The 22,542-nt window shown below is 47.1% G+C and overlaps 1 protein-coding gene across 1 annotated transcript in view; it reads left to right on the plus strand.

Moving 5' to 3' along the window:
* Positions 1-22,542, plus strand: part of BCL2 (BCL2 apoptosis regulator) — a 170,473-nt gene that overhangs the window by 142,307 nt on the left and 5,624 nt on the right. The gene's annotated exons all lie outside the window — the stretch shown is intronic.

A 22,542-nucleotide genomic window follows, 5' to 3' on the forward strand; every position in this document is an offset into this window, starting at 1 on the left:
TGAGATCTCTGACAGTTAAATGGAAAGATGAGAGAGGAATGGAACCAAATCACAATTATTGAATGTCAGTCCCTGTACTGAATGCAGAAGTCATTTATTCTGATGACAACTCTAGAATAGAGTCTGGTTTTCCACATTTTATGAATTAAGAAATCAAGGCTCAGAAAGGCCAAAGAACTCATCGAACATGGGTTGGATTAAGCATAAGGGAAAGAAAAGAGAACAGGTAACTCATCCAACTCATTGTCACAGGTAGTAATTTGCAGAGTCCAGTTCTCCCCTGTTCTAACATTTGTGCCCCTTGCTCTCCACCACGCTGCCTCCTGGAGGGTGGAAGGTGGAGGTGCACAGTCAGAGGCTGAGGGAGGTATCTCAGGTGAGAGAGAGTGGGCCGGCTCCCTGCAAGTGATTTGGATGGCATCTGAAATCTGAGCTGAAGTGATGTGAGTGTGCTTGCCTCTTGTATTCTCTGCTGAAGGAACCATTGTCAAGTAGGTGGAAAAGACTAAGATTGACAACACCGTGAGGCATTATCATTTGGCCGATCCACCAAGGGCTATCCCGCAGTTTCACCCAACTCAAGGAATTACATCTTCCAGTAAGAAGGGAACCTCTGCTAGGTGCTGAGGACAGGCACCTGAGATTGCGTTGTTTTTGGCTTCCTGGAAATACTTTGCACTTTATTATTTAGTATTAAAAACATTTAGGGGAGTAGCACTCTGTAGATAGGCTGGTTGGTTGCTTTGACAATAGCTCTGTGCACAGATCCTACTAGAAGATTGAAGAATAGATTCGGTTGTCACAATCCCTTCTGCCTTCACTTGACTTGACAGTAATATTCTCAGGCATTTGGATGAACTTGGGGGAAAGTGTTTACAAATTAATAATAAAAAAAAAATCTTCAACTTGACGAATTTCTTGAAAGATATGTTTTTAAAACTTCAAGTACCTAGAATTGGGTACAGAAGGTGTTGCCAAGAGTGGTGACTCTGCTCAGCGAATAATGACCACATCAAAACCCCAGGCTCAGTGTGTGCGCCCCAGTTCTGCTCGCATAGCAGTTACATTTGGTGTCAAATGTGTGTTTCTAAAGAATGTGAACACTGTTTTCTCTTAGGTAGATAAACAAACTCCTTGATGTCTCTTTATAACGATTGGTTAGTGAGCCTCTCGTCAGCGGTACAAAGCGGTGAGAACATAAAGGAGATGTTTTGCAGGTTGGCTGTTGAGTAAAGACTATTTGGATGGGGTCTCCATGCATCCTACCCTAGCCCCTGCTTGAAGTTTTGAGTTAGTATTTCTCAGATTGTCATCCAAAGCTGTCCTGCCAGCTGCTGTAGATTTTATGTAGAGAGAGCAGCTACTAAGCTTGCTACTTCCCGGGAAAGAGCCTGGCCTTGAGAATTAGCCAACGGGCCCATTTAACTCTGTTTTTTAGCTGGTTTACCCAAGGGCTCAATGCACCACTGAAAACCTCCATATAACAGAAGGCCAGTGTTTGGGGGGCATTTGGTTTCAACTTGCTTGTGTTTGAACATTTATATTTATCATAGTGCTAATCTCTAAGGGACTCAAATCACATTAAGAGCTTTATCTAAGTCTGCCAAGGAAATTAGCATGTATCCACATGACTGGGAATGATGAGAAATTGGGTTGGGCCAGCAGAAATTTAATAAGCTCCGACTTTCATTTCAATTATCTTTTCCATGAGATTTTGTTTTGAAACCCACTCAGTCAGCCATTCCCCGTGTACACATTTCCCCCTCCACTTCCAGCTGTGCTGCCACTCTCATCCCGCCCCTCCCCCACGGTGGCCTCCTCACCTGGATGAACTGGACTAGTCCAACTTGTCCTTCTCAGAACCCCTGTGGCTACGTGTCTGTGCCACACGTGCTGCCACTTAGGCTGTTCCTTCTCGTGGCTCCCCTTCCTGGCTTCCCACCCACTTGCCTCCAACTAGAGGGACAGCAACGGTTGTAATTTTCTCTTGAGGCCACCCCAGAGTTTAGGTCATGCTAGTCACGTACTGATGCTGGGTAAATAGTGTGGACTGAGGGTTAATTGGTTGGGGTGGAATCAGTGCGGTGGGAGGAAGATGGGCCACAGGGGAAAGTAGCTTGACACTGTCGGTGTGGAGAGGGAATTTTGAGGGGAAATCTGCACAGATTAATTTCACCAGTCTATGAGGCTAATTTATAGAAAAAGCACAAGAAGGGGGAAATTCTCTCTGAGCAATTAGAGAGGTGAAAGAGAATCAGGGAATGCCCCTGATTCATTACAGAAGAGGAAACCAAGATGATTCTACCAAGTAATTTGTTGAAGCTACAGTGAGAGTTCAGTGGCCTGTTTGTCTTCTCAGGGGAGATGTGGCTTAGCACTCTAAGGGGTGTTCCTCGCAAACTAGAGAAAAAGGATAGGAGTCGCTCAATGGAGGCTGGAGTCCGTCCCCAGTCTCCAAACCCAGACAACTCCTTCCTAAGAATCAGATTCTACGTTGCAGCCCAACATTCCCACAACTTCTGTTGCCGGAAGTTCTCCAGGATGTGCTCGCTAAGCTTCAGCGTTTCTAGGAATCCCTACCTAAATCGACTTCTTTGTCCCCTCCATGGAGACTGCTGGCATATCAGACTAAAATAGCTTTCTCAAAGGCTGAGCAGAGTCTGGGTCTAGTATTTGTGCCAGGCTGTGGGGTACAGAGAACAATGAGTAGTGATAGCTTCATAGCGTAGGGACAATGTAACTTGAGAGAAGACATGGGAACAAAAACAAATGCTAAGACAAAGTGGGGGGCTGGCAAATTAAGTGGGATAAAGGAAGGGGGAAAAAAGAGTAGCTATACATAGCAATAAAAGAAGAAAAATCATTACAACGCTCAATGGACAGAGAGCAATTTTCTGTTTTCCTCTGGGCTATCATGGGCCCACCACTGTTGCTAGAAGGTGAGAGCAGAGTGCCTTCTGTGGAATCCACTCCTGAAGTGGTGATGTTGAAGAAAAAGGAGGGAAACCTTAGCAATCTTTCTACCAGATCTCCGTTTCTTTCATTTCTTGCAAAGTGTGGGAAAATCACATAGGGACAAAGGAAAGCGCTCTCTCCAAATCTTATGTCAAGGGAACCCTTTCTGTAGAGAGCCATATAGTTCTGCACTGTGCTTGATTCCAAACAAAAACTAGATAAAGGGTTAGAAATATTATTAGTGGCATTTTGTCTCTTCCTCACTGCTAACCCTCTGCCAGGCCACTATAATAACAGTGTTGTTTTTCATGCCTGAAAGGAAAACTGGAGATTCCACCAGGAAAAGGCTTTTAAAGGAAGGCTGCATTATTGAATTATTATTTGGACTCTCACTCTAAATATATGAATGATTCCAATTTCTTTTAATATGGGTCGAGGGTGGCCGAATTAAATCTCTCTGGACTAGAACAGCGACTCAGTCAGAAATAAGTCCAAGCTCCTGAATGTCAGCCAATGTTTATGAGATAAATGAGCTTGATTTTTTTTCTGTCTTATAATTCACACTTTTTCAAAGAGACAGAGCAGTTAGAAATAGTCGAGTCACTGTTTTCTTCAAGCTTACGACACATTAGCTCTGTGAAGCCCATTTAGCTCCGAGTCATAACTACGTTTAGGGAGGCCTTTGGAAAGGCGAGATATTTTATGTCAGAATTCTGGGTATGAGTCCTGGTTCCACCGTCGATTAACCAACCATGTGTCATTGGAAGAGTTGCCTATTGGTCACCTGTAAAGTGGGGGTGACAGCTGTTGATTGGAGGGTCAAACCAGTTGATGGATATGGAAGCGCCATGCCCACTGCAGTATGCCATGTGAATATTTGTTTTCGTTTACAAAGGTACCTTTAGAGTCATGGGGAAAAGAAGGTTATTGTTTCATTCTCGATGCAGTTCACTCACTATTCAACATTGTTTTTTGTGTCCTGCTACGTTTCGGGCAGCAGACCAGGGACCAGGAGGATCCATTAGCACTTCCTAGCGTTACATTGCATTAGTGTGAGGTTTACTCCTTACCCAGCACCAAATGATCATTTTTTTTGGCCTTTAAAAATAAGGATAAAAGCCCAAGAGCCAGAAAGATTAAGGATTAAGTTAATTTTAAAAATAACAAATCTTTTCATATATTCTCTTCTCATTTATACAGTGCCGGTAATTTTTAAAATTAGATTTTCCTCTGGGCATTTCATACGAAAAATGATGAAGTTCCCTGTCCCTTGTAATTGCATTTCTTTTGATTTTCTTTTATTATGACTTGCATATCACTGACACTTTTTCCCTGGAATGTTAAAAGTATACATCATCCAGCTAAAAGGAAAAAAATACTGTCTTAATAAAAATGGAAAAGAGAGAGAGGGAGAGAGTGGATATTCCTCTCTTTTGGTTCCAAACAAGGCCAAGTCCTCATTCCTTGTTCTTCTTACATGCCAAGGTTGATGTCATGAATCCAAACCAGTTTTGAGTTATCTGAAAAAAAAAAAGGAAAAAAAAGCAGTTCAACAATCTTCTGAAGCTTGAAAAACAAATTTTCACAGTCTGATAACCAAAAATGACTGAACGGATTTTCTCTGTAATCTCCAGAAGGGATGGTGGTGGGGGGGAGAAAATAGTCTGGGAAAAGACTTAAGGGTGGAAAGTTTCAGTTTGAGGGGGTCCAAGAAGTGCTGGAGGGACTGAAAAGGAATAACGTGGTAATCCTGAGTACCATGTGATTCTGTTACCTGAAAGCCATAAAATTCCTTTGACTGATGTATTAACTTATCATTGAAAGTTACCACTACTGAATATTACTTATGAGTGGTAAGTAGGACACTTCCAGGGAAGGTGTCTCTTAATTTTTCATAAAATCATCTCCACATCATTGCAATATGGCTTTCCTTGCATTTGAACTGCTCTGACTAGCTGTTGTGTGGCTCCCGAGGCTGGCATAGCTAGTTGGGACTTCACGTAGCCTGCCTGGGCTGCTTATTTATTTTTTCTTTTGATGTCTAGACTATCAAGCACATTCCCAGCTTCTCTATTAGGATAGTTACTTCCAGGTTCCCTCTTGTGAAACCAGCTTTGGGATTCAGGCCTCCATTTGCACCCAGAATAGAGGGAATGGCAACTCTGGGGCCTTCAATGAGAACCAAAAAGGCCCTAGTTGCCTGTTTCTCCCAGTCTCCCGATTGCTTAACCCATTTCATCCTTCCTGCTTTTGACACACAAACACAAAACAGAGTCCCAGAATCTGCAAGTTATGTAACCTTAGAAACGGAAATGGCCTTCAGAGGACACATGGGGCCTTCTCTTCCTGTCACAAATGAGGCTCCTAAAACCTGGAGCGATGACTCCCTGGACAGCAAGGAGAGGGCCTGTGCCAGGACTAGTCTGCACCCAGACCGCGTGGTGTGCCCACTGTGTGGACCGTGACGTGACCGAGGATAGCCGAACAGAAGGACTTACCCCGGTGTCAGTCGGGGGTGGCGTGGTAAGCTTCTGAGCCAGGGCACGACTCTTGCCTCAGAAAGGATCTGTTCCATTGTCAAACATTAAAACTTGGAATTCTTACTTTCTTATTGAAAATTCTTATAGACATGAAAGCAGTAAAATTATAATTTTTTAACATTTAAAATTACCCTTAAGAAAAATTACCCTTAGTAAAATTTACCTATTTAAATCTGTAATCCATCAACCATGAAATTACGCCCGGAGTCAAATATCTCTCAAAAACCCTCCAGATGCATATGGAATAACCCTAATATTTCTTTTCACAGTTTTTTCAGGTTGTTTTAGTGATTAGGATTACCTCTGAAGACATGTAAATGAGGTTTCAGGTTTAAACGGAAATGAAAAGCATATAAATTTATAAGACTTAAGAATTTCAACGATTTGGCAGAGGTGAAAACTCACACAAGGAAACATGACACTTATGGGGTGGCCGGTTAGCTCAGTTGGTTACAGCGTGGTGCTGGTAGCACCGAGGTTGCCAGTTCAATCCCTGCATGGGCCACTGGGAGCTGCACGCTCCTTAAAAAAAAAAAAAAGAAAGAAAGAAAGAAAAGAAAACATGACACTTAGACATTTTCATCTGCTCATTTATCCAATGCACATCCCTCTCCCTTTCCAGGTGTCCCACCACTACCTTGCCAGTGTTTTACCCTGCAAGGGTGTATAGAGGTATGTGGAGCAAGTAGCTGGCTCAGACCTCAGCCAGGATGGCAGGCCTGGCGTCCTGTCCGGCTGCCATGGTCAGGTGGCCTTCATAACCTCACACCATCTCCTGCAGGTTTCACATCCACCCCTGATTCCCCCATCAGCTCTCACAACCAGGATCCTTTCCCCAGGATGAGGGCTAGACGGTCCCCACACAGCTGTGGCCAAATCCTTTCCGTGGCTGCAGAGGCCGCAGGTGCTCACTTAGCCAATGTGCAATCCTCTTCCTATCCGAGAAGATAGGAATCACCATCTTCCAGAAAACCCAGAGCAGCCTGTCCTGGAGAAAGACAGACAAAGGGAGACAAGGGACACAATCAGAGCTGAGGGATGAACGTCAGTTGATAAAATGCAAGACGGAGAGAGAACAGGAGAAAAAGAAAAATACAAAGGCAAAAGGAAAAACCAGAATGGAAATTTCAGGAGGAAAGGGATCTGGGACTCAAGAGAGGCATCCTGTGTGCTTTACCAGAATGCCAGGGGGTGAACACCGGCTCAGGTCCTCCCCTTGCACTCCACCCCGCTGTGCAGTAACCCCACCGGGAAGGATGTGAGGGTCCGGTGCTGCTGTACCAGCTGAAGTGTCTGAGACCCGGTGACTGCCTTCACTGGTCCAGCTTTGATTTGACGTACCGGAGATATCACACTGAGTGTAATCTCCCAGGTACAACTCCTGAGCTATTTAAGGAGAGTGTTTCTGACTTGTTTTTGCCTGACTACAGCCATCAACTGCTCCCATGAACTTCCAGCCTTCCAGAAACACAGTGAACATTAAAGGATTAAATACTCCGTGAGCAGATAGGTTCTTACAAAATGCTCTGTGTGCAGGTTCCTGGGAATTTAAAGGTCTCTGGCTTTGTTTAGTTATGAAGATTTTCCAAATTTAAGTCAGCAGAGAAAACTGTTACTAGAATGAGGTGGCGCAGGTGGTGCGTGCAGGAGGGAGACTGTAGTCGTGCTGGCTGGAGGGCCGGCTGTCATAATGGGCAGGGTCAGGATGGTTCCGCCCGTGGTGGGGAGCAGCTGCGTGCTGTGGACACAACTGCTTTTGATTCAGCAGGAACCGGTGAGCAGAGAGCCCTTAGAAGGAATGAAATCCATTTGCCACTGTGGAGGTTCTTGGGCCACCTATTGTAAAATTCTGAATAGGCCTCAAGTTCGCTTGTTTTTGCGACTCAAGGAAATGTTGCTGTCCTTGACATTCCAGAGTTCCCCGGAAAGCCCCGTAAATCGGAAGGCTTTTCCTGGATACAGTGAAAGGAATTGCTCCCTTGGGATTTGTGTCTCGGTCTAGGAGGTGGCGCGTGCAGTGTCAGCCACCAGGGTCAAACCACAGGCTGAGGGGTTCCTGTGGGATCGAGTTGCTCAGAGTGCCCGGGGCGGGTGTGTGTGGGGTCCTTGTGACTCGTACTTTCTCCACGGTCACAGGGGCTTCCTTCTGTGACTGCAGCCCTGCTCACTCTGCCCACATAGACAAGCCCACTGCAGTAGAGCCCCCAACCCCCACATGATTGCATGCCCTGAAATGCCATCCCCACTTTTCTTCCCTCATGCAAAGTCCTTCAGGCTCAGCACTTCCCACCTTCAGTTCCCTCCAGCCCTCCTTCAATACTCTTGATGCATTTACTGAGCCTTCCTTGTCACTGTTCAGGACTTGGCTTTAACCTCGCGTATTTATTGCTCATCTCTTCAAGGCCTGGGTCTCATACTTCTTTTCTGTCTCCAGCAGGAGAAGCAAAGTGTAGTTGAAAAAGGGAATGCCTAGGAGTTGCACAGTCCTAGATTCAAATCGCAGCTTTGCTTCTCTGAGCTGTGTGACCTTGGGCAAGTTATGTAACCTCTCTGACCCCAGTTTCTTCTCTATAATGTCGTTTAGAAGAGCCACCTCATGGGCTTTCACACAACAGTTTGTTCTCTCTCCTCATCTCAGAAGTAGACACTAAATAAATACTTCAATAAGTGGTTTGACTGCAGTGAGATTGCTTGATTCAGACATGTCCAAAGGAGAGACCAAAGTAAGAGCGGCAGGACCACACTCATGAAAGAAGCCCCACACAGTGCTAGCAAGAGCCATCCGACATTTGCACCAATCTTAGTATGTAAAGCATCTTGTGCATGGATCCAAGATTCGTGCACTTGGCCAAGGGGTTTCCTTATTCGAGGGGTTTCATCTGGTGGACTTTGCTAGACCCAGAGTCCAACCTGAAAGTTTTGCCAGCCCAAACTTGAGCTTCATATGACCTTAGGTGCCGTCGTCCCACTGCAAGAGCGTTTATTGAGTCCTTGGTTTGGGTGAGGTGCTGTATTGGGCCCATTGTAAGGAGCTCATGGTCACACAGATGCCATGGTCACCTGCATGTCCCTGAGCATTGAGTGCAGTGCTGTGCAGAGAGCAGGTGCCTGTGCATGTCTGCATTATGAATTCAACTTGAGCTGACCCTGTCCAAGGTGTCAGCAGTGGTAGGAGCTGTAAAGGCCACTCGCATAGACGAGGGCACTGACCACTGATGGTCCAGGTCCACCTGTGAAGTTCCAGTGCTGCCCTTTGCCTGAAGGTAGGCGGTGTAGTAAGGCTTCAGGGTGTAGTTTAGATCCCACGGAGGTCCAGCCAGCAAATACCTGAGCACCTTCTGCAGGCAGGTCTCGCAGGCTCCACTCTGCCCACGGCAAGGGTGTCTTAGCATATGACAGTTGCCTTGGAAGTCAAGCTCCCAGGAGCATGGCTTCTCTCCTTGTAAGTGCCCACTGCTGGCAACTCTGCCAGGCCTTGTTCAGTGCACACATGTCATTTTCTGACCTTGTTGATAATCCACAGCAAGCTCGTTTCACTGCAAAAAGGTGCCCTTGTGTCAGGTCAGCCAGCTGTCAGCTGCCCCCCTGCAGGCTATACTGACGGAAGATTTTTTCAGTCCCTCCATTCACTTGAAACTCAGCCATGAATGCTTCCAGGATCTCTGTCTCTGTCTCTCTGTCTCGTTCTGTGTGTCTCTGTCCCTGAGTCTCTCTCCATGTGTGTCTGTCTGTCTTCCTCTCTGTTTCTCTCTCCCTCTCTCTGTCTGTCTCTCTGTGTGTTTGTGTATATGGTGCCATATTGTTCTGGCGACAGAAAGCACACACTGTCAGAGGTCCTTCACAGGAAACATTCATTCAGCCGAGAGGCCGCACCGACATATCTGCATCCATGTGTTAATGAGCCTGAATCCGGCCCTCAGTGCTGACCTTGCCAGGGTTTGCACATCCCAGCATTGACAGCCACTGCCATGGACAGAGATTTTGCATTTCCCTTGTGCTGGAGAGGTCCTCTATCTTCCCTGGACACAGGAAGACTGTCTCATGTGGAAGGAAGACGACTGTCAAAGAGCCAGGCAGTGCGTCTTGAAATGCATCTGTTTTTATTCATGTTGAGCCTTTCCAGGTGAACTGAACTAAATCATAAACTACAAAGTGAAAGCAGATTTTTTGTAGGACGCCCATCTGGAGCCCACTGAGAGAATTCGCCCCGTGTGGACCATACACTTCCTCTTCTGTTCCTGAGGGTGGACCCACCGTTTGGGGGAGAGGCTTCTCCCATGGGCAGCTTGGCGGATCACCTCGGTCATGTTGACTGACTGTCACACTTGACTCATAGGCTACAGACTTGGGAAGCTGGGAATAGAGTGAGGCTTGTTATATCTTGGGGGTGCTTTTGAGCGAAATAGCTGCCTGGAAGGTTTAAGCAGAGTTTGCGACTTATTTGCTGCAGACAGAATGCCAGGACCAGCACCACGGCAGGGCAGATCTGATCATGGGCAGATGTCTGAGCCTGTCATCGAGGCAAGGGCCCTGCCAGGGTGCTGTGGAGCTTCCAGAAGAGATGCCCATGCTGATTCCTCTGCAGTCCTGAAAGCAAGTATCACACTAGGCATGACTGGAGGCTGGTGGTGCCCGCTGAGATGCCGCCCACTCAAACCCCCTGTGCTTGGCTGTCTTTACTCTGACACACACCCCTCCAGGTCTGAGGCCACTTTCAGCAAGTTTCTATTAGCCAGCAGGTTCTTTGTACTCCCCACCACCACCTAGCTCAGTCAACACTTGCTGATTTAAACAAGTGAGAATCAAACATTTTGCCCCCAGCTCGGGCCCTCCACACTTAATAAATGAAGGACCCCCACTCTCCTGCCCCCCTCCCCAGCAGTGGAGTCCTGATGACAGCGATTAGGCCACACTGCAGAGCTCAGCGAGCCTCTGCTTTCAGTTCCCATTTCTGGCATATTTTCATGAATTAACTCTTGCAGTGGCCGGGACAGGGCCATGTACCTTGGCCATGGCCTGCCTTCACAGGCCACGTGGCAGGCACAGTGGAGCGCTGCGTGCGTGCTTGGCCTGACCGTGGCCTCCCGGGAGGCACGCTCGCCTGCCACCACGCACACGGGGATGGAGTTCATGCTCACATACACGGAGGCAGGTACGGACCCTGGCGGGGCAGCAGGGAGGGAAGCCACACCTGACTCCAGAACCCAAGAAAGAGCAGTGGGTGGATATATGGCAGACACTAGTCTGCCCGAGGAACGCCCGGCCGCCTCCAGGCAGTGCGGGGCCCTGGCTCATACTGACAGGCCGAGCGTCCGCCGCTCCCCACGCGGGGGCACACTGACAGCGCCCGTGCGAATTCACCTTGGTGTGAGAGGCAGAGGGCTCGGGGGACTAAGGCCTGGATTCTGACCATAAAAACAAAGAGAGGGGAAGCACACAGGTGGCAAGCATGGCCACCATGCTGCAGCGAGGAGGGGCTCCAGGAGGTGAAGTTCACAGCAGGAAGCACGGACTTCACTTAACGGTTTGGGAGGAGGGAGGGTTGGTCGTGGAGGCCGAGTGTGGCAGACAGTCTCCACAGAGAGCAGGTCCGTCATTTAGAGGGTGGAGGAGACAGGCTCGGACATGTGTCGGGGTGTCCCAAATCCCATCCTAAGAGATGCATGAGAAAAGATGGAGAATCAGGTCATTAACTGTATAAGCTCAGGATGGCTGCCTGGAGAGAGAACTTTGCAATCAGCTACTGATACAGGATTCAGATGAGAGAAATCTAGGCCCGGGAGGTAAAGGGAGTTGCTCTCCCAGAGCCAGCTCAGCCATCCTAACGTACCATCCAGAAGAGTTCTCACCCACCACGCCAACTCCTACGATTTAGAAACTTCATTAAAAGGAGGATAAAAATTGTGCAAAGTTTCTTTCTAAGCAGAGGAAGCCCATCTCCCACACCTGTGAGCACGTGTTATAGAACCAGCAGGTCCGTCTGTGGAATGCCATGTGTAAGAATAATTTAGTCCCCTTCCTCCTGTACACAAGAAATGTAATTGTGTGTTTTTTCTAAAAATGTAATTGTGTTTTTTTCTTGAAGTGATTCGTTGGTTGGTTTTTAGTATTTCACTAGGTTGTACAGTTATCACCGTTATATACTTCCAGAATGTTTTTATCACTCAAAAAAAGAAAGAAAAAAAAAAAAAGCCCTACACTCATTAGCGGCCACTCTCCCTTCTCCTCTCTCCCCACCCCCTGCCAACCACTAATCTACTTGTGTTCCTATGGACTTGCCTGTTCTGGTCATTTCATATCAATGGGGTCTTTTGTAATTGGCTTCTTTCACTGAGCGTCATGTTTTCAAGCCCCATCCATGTTGTCATCGTACGGACGGATATACCATCTTTTCTTTATCTCTTCATTAGCTGATAGACGTTGGGTCATTTCCACTCTGGGTGATTACAAATAATGCTGACGTGACTTTTTGTGTGCAAGTGTTTGTGTGGACATGTGTTTTCAGTTACCTTGGGTGTGTATCTAAGAGTAGAATTGCTGGATTGGGTAGAAACTGTTCAACAGTTAGAGGAACATCCACAGCGGCTGCACCATTTCCCATTCCCACCAGCTCTGGGGAGGCCTCCAGTTTCTCTTCCTCCTCGTCAACACTTGTTATTGTCTATTTTTCACATTAGAGCCATGCCAGTGGGTGTGAAGATATCTGCGGTGGTTTGGGCTTGCGTTTCCCTAATGACTATGATGCTGTGCATCTCTTCTTGGGCTTAATGGCCATTGCGCTCTCTCCTTTGGTGAAAGTCTGCAGAAATCTTAGCCTGTTTTTAATTGGGGTACTTGTCTTTTTGTTGTTGGGTTGTTATAGTTACACTTTATTTGCTCAACATACTTCCATGCCCAGCACAAGATCATAAAGTGATACCCCCTCCCCAACAATGAAACTAGCAGAAGTCCAAAGCAAGAAAAGGCCAAGTGCCAGAAGCTGCAGGGCACTCAGCGGCTTCTGGCCAAAAGAAGGTGTGGAATGAGGAAGGTAAGGAAGAAAAATGGAGAAAGTTTGTTTTAAAGCCAAAAATGCTCACCGCAGGTTACTGGGCATGAGATACTGCAGAAGGCACCCTTAAAATGAGGTCAACTGCCTGGGTCTGTTCCCTTCTCCTCAGAACCCTGCAGGATAAATGCGCATGCCGCCTCCCCCCCCCCCCCCCCCACACACACACACACAGTGCCTTGAATATATTGAGAAAACTCTCATGCCCATTAAAGGGCCCATGAATGCAGGACATATATTACCCAGCCGTCGGCAGGGCCTGTGTCTTATTTGGCTTTAAGACTCCTCGGCCCCTTATAAAACTGTTTGGTTCCTGAATGAATAAGCCACCTGAAGCGATTTCAAGGTCTAGTGTAGATATCGCCATGAGTCTCTCCTGCTCTGATTTATTATATGAACGCGATGAACCAAATAACACACTTACCAACATATTTTCGGTACATTTTGCTAGAGATGCATTGCACTGCCCATTTCCACCTACCATCAGATGATGGAAGCACTGGGCTGTTGGGGCATCCTGGCAGGAGGCACCTAACCCCACAGGTGGCTAAGTACCTTCTCCCAGCAGTATTTGCATGGCTAGCAGAGCAAGGAATTTGTCTCCAAGCTTCCCTCCAGAGAGTACCTCCTACCCCTGGCATGGATGGCAGTTAGACTAACAGGACGTCTGTGATTCTGCCCCGGAAACACCAGCTTTGGTGTAACTCTCCTCCTGCAGGTGGACAAGGCTAGTGGCCTGTGGCCCAGCTCTATGGCTGCAGGGTCCTCAGAGCATCGGACTCCTCTGCGAACCCTTTCCCAACTGTGCCCTGCTCAGGGAAGGAAGGAACCATTTGGGCTTCTCATTTTTCGCCCTCCCTAGCTTCTGAGGGCCCCGGCCTGATTTGCATCCTCAGCTCAATTTGCATCACAAAATACACGCAAACGTCCCTGGACCAACTGTGGTGGGCGGGCAAGTTTTGGTTTTTGTTTTGTTTGGGTTTTTCATCTCCTGCCATTTCTCTAGCAGGTTTCTAGTTACATCCAGATGACCCTTAGATTAGGTTTCATTTTATGTCGTTGGCCTGTGGTTCAACTAGCCCCTCCCCCCAGGGCCCACAGACCCTCTGGGATGGAGCCCCATTCTCTGGCGATGGCTTTGGGGTGGCCCTGCAAGCCTGGCAGAGGAAGTCATCGTGCTTCCCAGCCAGGCCAGGCTGCTGTGTGTCCTTCAGTTATATGCTCGAAGGTTGTTTTTAATCCCTTTCCTTTTCCCCCAAACCCGGAATCAATATTTTGAGAGTAAAGGGAGGGTGAGGGAGGAAGAGCCACAGGGGACAGAAGCTTGCAACTGCCAAAGCGGCTCTGATCTGCAGACGGAACCCTCAAGACTCATTCAGCACAAAGTGGCTGCAGAGGAAATCCTGCCCAGCCAATGATAAGGGGGAAATGGAGTCACTTCCTCACCAGCTGCTTTATTCAGGTAGAAAAAAGTCCTCACTTCCTCGCGTGTGCTCTGCTGGCCACCACTCAGAGCAGCCCAGCGGCTCACTTCCCCTTTAGATCTCAGGCCGGTTGGTGTCGGGAGAATTAGTGCTTTCTTGGCTTCAGGGAGAGTTCTCTCTGCTATGCGTGTCTCCCTCCCTCCCTCCCTCCTTCACTTCCTTTTCTCTTTCTCCCAACATCCCTGTCTCTTGGCCAGTGTGTGTCCCTAGCTTGTGGGTTGGAGCCGTCACAGACAGCACTGGGGATGAGTCTCACACCCCTTAGTAGAATGCAGAATGAGTTGCCATGGAGGTCTCTGTGTTCCTATGGATGTTCAGACACAGCTTGGGAGCTCTGACCACCTCCCCTGTCCTGTACAATGGGCACCAGCGCTGTCTCTCCTGTCAGTGCCCAGGATTATTGCCTTTTTTTTTTTTTACCTCCAGGCAGCATTTCCATAGTATGTCTTCATCACACAACAGGAATCTCCCCGACAGAGTGGTAAATGAACAAATGAGTTAGAAAACGCTGCACAGCTTATCTCTCTTGGGGACTCACAAAGCATATAGGTAGAGTGTTATTAAGAATATTTGACAACCAGTATGGCACAGACACTGACCAATCAGATCCGACACTGACTGTCCGATATGGCTGAACATCATCTCATAGGGAGACGAGAGTCTACTACAAACGTAAACCAACAAACAAAAAAGACCCACTGAATTTTGTTTAAGTCTGTCATGTATTTGTCCTTTGAACACACTCCTTCTTTTAAAAAATATCATCTCTTAAGGTGTGTTTGGAAAACCTGTTCTGTAGTAAAAGAAATGAGTTTATTTCAGTTCCACAAACATTTGCTGAGTGCCTAATATGTGACAGACATATGCTCCAGGGATCCAAAGATAAATAAAATATGGTTCCTGCACCTCCAGCTGAATGAGAGAAGACAGACATGTGAACAGATGATGTTCAGATAATACAAGGAGTAGCCCAGGATTATTTAACTCAACCTAGGGATTTGGAGAAAGTTGCCTGCAGAAAATGATTGCACTGAATCCCTGAGTGAACAAACGTGAACCTACAAGTGAGAGAAGCTGAGCAGGAGAGCTAGCTGGGTTGGAGCCCCAGCACTGGGACCCTTTACTGTGGTAAAGAATTTGGGCCAAGCATGGCAGTGACAACTTTGCTTCTGAGTAGATCACTCTGGCTGCAATATGGAGAGGGGATTGAAGACTGGAAGCAGAGAGATCGGATGGGAAATCGTAGCAGTAATGCTGGGGAGAGAAAGTCATGGGGACTGACAGATGTTCAGGTGGTCACATCGGTGGTGCACATACTGCCCCGTCGAATCCCTTCGCCCTTGCCACTCCAGTGCTCTCGCGCTTGACCTCTAGCTACAGGAGGTAGAGCACTGCTCCTCTTTCCCTAAGGGCTTCTATGGCCTCTACTGCACACTTTGCCTGTGCACTGACCGACTGGAACTGCTGGGGTGTTGACAGCTACATAGGAGTAGCCCTCAACCAATGAATGCAAGGAGTTGGTGTAAAAATACCCCAGCTCCTCGCCCCTTCGTGGAATAATAAAAGGTGCATTTTCTGCACTGCACCCCAGATTTTCCTTCAGGAGTAAGTTCTAGTTGCCAGCAGCAGCATGTGCTTGGTAAGGTCATTCAGGGCTGCTTTCCTTTTCTGTCTCACTTCCCTGGGGACCCTTCTACTAGTGTTTGCGGGGATCATCTCCCCCATAAACTGCTGACATTCAAGTCTTTGTCTTAGGGTCTGCTTCTGGGGGAACCCAACCTAAGACTATGGGATTTACCAGTGAGTGAATGGTGGGGGCGGAGGTGTGAGGAAGAGGAAAAACGTCTAGAAGACCCTCAGGCTACAGGTTTACTTAACAGCATAGGTACCGTACGTGAAGGCAGGGGGAGAGGCAAGCTTGCTGGAAGGGGCTGTGATAACTCCAGTTTTGGACAGGCTTTATTGTGACTTCCGGTGGGACATTTTAGAGAGGGGTTGGGATCAGAATGTGGCAGTGAGAGGACCAGGTGGGACTGGATATGAAGATTTCAGAGACATCATCGTCATAGGGATGGTATCTAAGACCATGAGAGTGAAGGAGATTAGCCAAAGAAAGAGGAGACTGCCAGGGAGAAGCCTGCGGAGCATCGAGTACCTCTCAGGGCAGACGGAGAAGGAGGTGCCCATGGAAAGGTGGACAAAGACTCTCCAGGAGGCAAAGGCTGTCAGCAGTCCCAGTGTCCAGTGCATCAGAGCCCCCAGGAAGATCCAACCTGAAAAGCAGCCAGGGAATCTAGCCACGTGTTGGGTACTGGGGGTCTCTGGGGAGTGGTTTCAGCGGAACCATGAAGGAAGGAGCCAGGCTGAGTGGATTAAAGTGAGGGTAGGAAGGCAGCCGATGAGCGTGGGTTAGCAGCTGGCCCCGGACAGCAGGGAGACAGAAGATAACGGTTAGGGTGGAACACAGCATCAGCATGGTCATTTTGAGGAAACCTGAATTTACTTTTTTTATTTTTATTTTTATGTTTTGTCGGTAAATAAATACCCCCAACTCCCTTCCCCTTCAAGGAAGGATGTGTTCTCTACTGAGGAAATCTGAATGTTTATATGCCAAGGAAAAAGAGACCAAAGAAAGGCTGAGGCTGAAATGACAGTGGAAAGCAGGGACCATGGATGGAGGAAGGTTCCAGAAGCAGCGGAGACAGTGGAATAAGGGTGCAGGGTAAGAAGGATCAAGGAAGGACAGATAAGAGATCTAAGTCAGTGGGTGCACCAGGGTAGGAAGCTGCGGTCATTCTCACCCAATGTCCCCGATTTTCTCAGAGAAGAAAGAGGTGACATCAGCTAGTCAACAGTGAGGAGAACCCATGAGAAAAGTGGTGGCTGTTTGGAGTAGTCATGAAAAGGAACAGAGAAAAACATCTGACCGAGGGTAAGGGAGTGCTAAGTGGTTTCAAGAACTCACTGAGGTTGGAGACCATGAATTTCGACCAGCACCAGTCTGCACGGTTGGGCGACTTTCTTCAGCAATACTTGAAAAGCCCAATGAGGCTGCACAGAGGAAGGTCTGGATGGGAGGAAGCACATTGAGGGAGGCAGGCAGGAGGCGCCCAGGACGATGAAAGAACCAACTGCTTGCGGATTTCTAACCCGTTAAGCCCAGGATGCAGGAGGGTAAACCCAGCCTCCACGGTCCTCCACCTCAGGCCTGCTTATTACTCAGTACATACTGTGAGTGACTCACTTTACCTGTCAAGGTTTCATTTGTCTCACTTATTTAAAAAGGCTGATGTCTTTATCAGGCGTTATTACACCAGTGTTGGAGATCTGAACTTACTGGAGGGTCCTTCCAGCTCAGAGTTTTGTGTTACTCTAATTGGTCTTTTGCTTTCCCGTTTCCTTCCTTAACCCTGAGGTGGTCATGAGGGCAGTGATCCCCACGGAGACAGTTATAGAGCCATGAGAAATAGAAAAGCAAAGGCATTCGCTAGCAATATTTGATTTCCTGTTGGCACCATCCGATTCTCTTTTTACTTGCTTCTTACCGCTGACAGGACCTTCTGCTCTGTGCGGGTACCAAAGGAGGACACACTTTGATTTCGTTAGTTCGGATGTGCACACAGAGGCATCCTCTCTCTCTGGATTGTGAGCTCTTTGAGGCTGTCCTCCTTAGGCTCTCCCATAATCATATCATATGCTTGTGTACAGAGTCAGCTCAAAGACCGTGAAATGCAGCTGACTGTCTAATTTGCTTATAGCCCACCAAGCCATATTAAATTTCCCAGTGGTGCAACAACTGAGCACCAACACTGAGCCAGGGCCTGAAGGTGCAGGCCAACGTTGGTTTAACTGTTACCTGCTTCACTCAGTCTTATGTTGGGAACATCTTTCCTTGCCAGGAAATGCAGGGTAAACTTTTTAATGGCTCGACCACATTCCGTTGTACAGATGTGCCGTAAAGTTATTCAACCAATCGCACTTTCAGACATTTGTTTTCAGGTTTCAACTATTATAAACAACCTGTGCATTTTACTAATTCTTTTTTCAAGATAAATAACTAGAAAGGGAATTACTAGCAAAAGGACATATTTTCAAAGCTTTTGATACGCATTGCCATATAGGAAAAGTCTCTACACTTACCTTTACCTGGGAGTGCATCAATTGTGTAAGAGCATCTGGGGCTCCCATCCCCCCCAGCCCCCCCCACACACACACACATACACACCCCTTCCTTTTTAATAGAACTCAGTATTCTTTCTCAGTGTTGCCCATCTGATTCACTTATTTTTAAATTTCATTTGAAATCAGGTTTCAGTGAAACTTTTTGAAAGGTTCTGAAGGGGACCGGAAGATTTTGGATGATGGGCTCCTGAGAAGGAGGTGTGTAGGGGTGGAGGGAGCGGAAGGGAGGAAAAGAGAGGTAGAGAAGGGGGTAAGAGTGCTCTCCCCACTGGTCCCAATGCAGGAGGAACAAGGACACTTTTACTGCTGCAACCCCCACCCTCCACTCAGCTTAGGTGTCTGGGTCTGACCTGTTCCCGTCCACCCCTCCCTGGCTTATTTCTAACCCTGCAGGAAGGGCCTGGGGTTGGGAGTTTGGCCATCCTGCTCATTGATACAGGCCCTGGGTGGGACTCACACTCAGACCTCTCCAAGTTTGAAGTTTGTGCAGAAACTGTCTGCAAAAGAGCAACCAGAGCTGGGGCACTGCCTGTCTCCTCCAATGTGAGGGCCAGCAGGAGAAAGGACCCTCCCTCCGGACCTGCAGGGCACATCCCTGGAATTAGAGCCCTTGCCAGTCCTGACATGAGCAAGGTGCCGGTGCCTCCTAAATATATAGACAGGGATTTTGTCCAAATCACATGATGACGGCCCAGGTTTTCTTTTTCCCTCTTTGTTGCTTTTAATACATAAAATGAGCATGTGTTTATTTAAAACAGCTTTCAAACTTAAACAAATAATGACAGACTGTTCAAACAGACTTCGGAAATCACCCTAATCAGGACGTTTGAAAATGCAAGAAGTCTCTATGAAAGTAGCATTTAGGACCTTCAGTCCTGAAACCGCAGGGACTACTTTGCACTTTGGGACGTAGATGGGCGAAGCGCGAAGCTCTGGGGGCTGGATTCAATCCCAGGGGGCGTTAACGACACCCCTCAGCCCTACAATCTGACTTAATAATTTATGAGGAAGTAGAGATGGGCATTGTATTTTCACTTCCTGTCTTCCACCAGGACACATCACGTGTACATTTTAATTCACAATTTCTTTAGAAGTCACCCAAGCGTCTTCAGCACCAAAAGCTGACCCCCTAGAGGGAGCAAGTAAATTGCTCCTGTAAAACAGCAGCCTCGCTGGAACCTCTGGAGGGAAGGGTTTGTTTCGGAGGCAAGTAGAAGGCTTGCAAGAGGGCAGACTAGAGAACCAGTTAATACTTCCACTAGTCCACATTCTGGGCCACGTTGACAAATGGCTTTGAGTCACCTACGTTAATCTTCACAACAACCAATTTTATGGGTGAAATAAATGAGGCTCAGGGTTGGGTAATTTGTTCAAGGTCATAAGCAATAAAATGTCAAGGCCGGGATTTCACCCAGACCTTCTCACCCAAGTCCAGAGCTGTTCCCGGACCCCTGGGAGCTGTGTCAGCACCTCTGTGCTCCTTCTTTGGGTCAAGAGATGATACTTTAGCTTACCCCACTCTATAAATGATGTTTTTCTTTACAATGCACCTCAGAAAGGGCCCATTAGAAGCACAGTTATTTACGTGAGGCGATGGGGGTCGGAAGAGGGGATTATTCCAGCCCCAGAGAGGAAGGAGTATCTGGAGGGGCATTTCATCGGCTCCCTGGGACTGTGCACCGGACAAACTGGGAGGAAGTGCCAGCCCATTTGTCCCTGCTTCCTTCACTGTCCCGGGATATTTTCCTTGTCCAAAAAGGTCAGATGGCCAGTGTCTTAGTCCGTTTCATAGTCTGCCACAGAAAATTCCATTGGTAACTAAAGAAATGCAGAGTCTGACCACTGATCTCAATGTCCAACTGAATTGTGTACAGCCCAGTGTCAGTGCCCTGAGGGACTTGGGGTGTCATTTGGCTGGGCTGTTGGGGGTTCTAGCCTGCCCATCCCTCAGAGAGAGCAGTTTGGAGGGGAGGGCTATTAGACTTGCAGCTGTGTCTGTGGGATACGGGATGCACTTTGCAAGAGGCAGAGTTTCTCCTGCCCGTAAATATGTTCTGACCTTTTCCTGCCCCGTTTATCCCTGATTATATATAGGGAAGGTATGTTTCTTGACAATCAATCATGATCGTTACCTCAGCTTTGTGCTAAGAGCACTGAGCACATATTTTATTTATGTCTTTTTAGAGCCTTGCTTTGCTAAGGCTCAAATTTAGAACATTTTAACAATAGATTAAAAAAGAAGAAGAAAACCCTTGCGCCCTCTCCTGGTAAAAATTAATCCAGTACATCTGAAGGTCCAGGTCACCCCCTTATTGGCTAACTAATCTTGTGCTAATTTGACCAAAACTGTTGACACACCAGATGGACTGTTGGGTCCTCTGTGGTCCGCGATTACAGAGTTTCTTCGCAACCGTTCTCAGCCTCGGCTCTACTGGCATCTTGGGCTGGATATTTTTTGTGGTGAGGGTTGTCCTGTGCATCGTGAGCTATTGAACAGAGTACATGGCCTCCACCCACTAGATGCCAGCAGCACCTCCACCCCAAGTTATTTCCATCTATTGCCAGATGTCCCCTGGGGGGCAAGACCACCCCCAGTGAGAATCACTGCCCTAAACGCTTGTCAGCCTTTTGTATAAGGTGCTACTGGTCCTAGGGTAACCAGTGAGAGAGCGAGGATGGCTCAGCAGAAACCCTTTGACTTCAGGAAGCAATTCTGATAGCTGGTCAAGTGAGTCCACTGCTAGGAATTTGACTCAAAACCCATCTGAATAAGTAGATACACATTTATGTAAAAGATGTATCATAATATTGTTTGTAATAGCAAAAGTTTAAAACAACCCAAATAAAGAATCAGTAAAATAAAACACATCATATAATGTGTGTGTGTGTGTGTGTGTGTGTGTGTGTGTGTGTGATGGAATACTACGCAGTCGTGAAAAATAATTGTGTAAATCTATAATTCATAATGTGGGAAGTTTCCTTAATGATGCTTTGAACTCTCACCTTTAAGACTACTCCAACATTCCCAGACATTGTTGTATTTAGAAGGAGTAATTTCAAACAGGCAGAATAAGCATCTGGGTGAAGTATTAGGCCCAACACAGAATTCAAACAACTAATGATTATATTCAGAAAACTTTGTTAACTGAACAAGCATATATTAAGCACCTACATGTACCAAGACCACACACAGCACTGGGGAGACAAAGACACCTGGTTCCTCTATGGCGATACTTGCCCCAAACAAACAAAACGCCGTGAAGGTTGTCAGAACCTCCTCTGTACAGCCATGCCAGAAGTGTCCGTATGTTACTGTCTCCCATAATGAAACCTTGGGCTCCAGTTCCAGGTTGTTGGAATGCTTGAATAAATCACACCACGTGAAAAAGCATTCATTTACTGATTTATATATATTCAGAGGGATTTCGAGGGTTGTCCAAATACTAATTGGGTCCAAATGTGGAACCTAGTCTTCCCCTACAAATCTAAGCAATGAGCATCCAGTGACTGGTTCAATGTCGGACAACCCCTATGAAGAAAAGACAGAAGCCGTCTTCTTTCCTCAGGGACCTGTGTGTCCAGTGACACACATACTGATCATAAATGACCACATGCTTTGTGACAGTCACTGCTTGAGTTAAAGGCAGAGTTGTGGTCGTCCCATCTAGCCACCCCTGGGAGAAACCCTGCAACGGTTTCCTTTCCCAGGAGGCACCCTGTTCTTGACCTCAGGGCTAGGCGTGCCACCAGTGGAGGCCACCCTGCCATGTCTACGATATCAGCATCCCAGGCTAACCAAGCACTCACAGAGCCGCTGTCATCCCTGGAAGGGCATCAGCAAAGGGAAGCGCCCTGGTTTGGGTCTGGGTTCAAATCCTGGTCCTGCCGTTGATTAATCAAATCCTTTAACCTCTGTGAGTCTCAGGTTTTGTTTTTGTTTTTTTCCCTTTACAGAACAGGAATAAATAAAATGACTCCATAAGATTGGTATAAAGAATAAAATAATGCATGTTAGGTGTTTAAGTGCCTGGCATATAGCAAGCTTTCAATAAGGGAGTGTAGTTAGTCGTTGGGTTTTTTTTGTTGTTATTTTTATGAATAGCCATGCTAGCGAAAATTGCGAAGCTTCCCTTACTTCTAACTGCCTTTGCTGTTGTATTTTTCCCCTTAGCACTTATCAGCCTCTCATATACTATATGATACAATTATTTTGTTTACTGTTCATCCCACTCAACTAGATAAAAGCTTTGTGAGGCAGGAACTTTTAATCTATTTCATGCACTGCTGTATCTCTGTGGTGCCTGACACATAAATAGAGTCTCAATAAATATTT

The sequence above is a fragment of the Rhinolophus sinicus genome, linkage group LG09 (assembly GCF_036562045.2).
Source record: "Rhinolophus sinicus isolate RSC01 linkage group LG09, ASM3656204v1, whole genome shotgun sequence".
NCBI classification, from domain to species: Eukaryota; Metazoa; Chordata; class Mammalia; order Chiroptera; family Rhinolophidae; genus Rhinolophus; species Rhinolophus sinicus.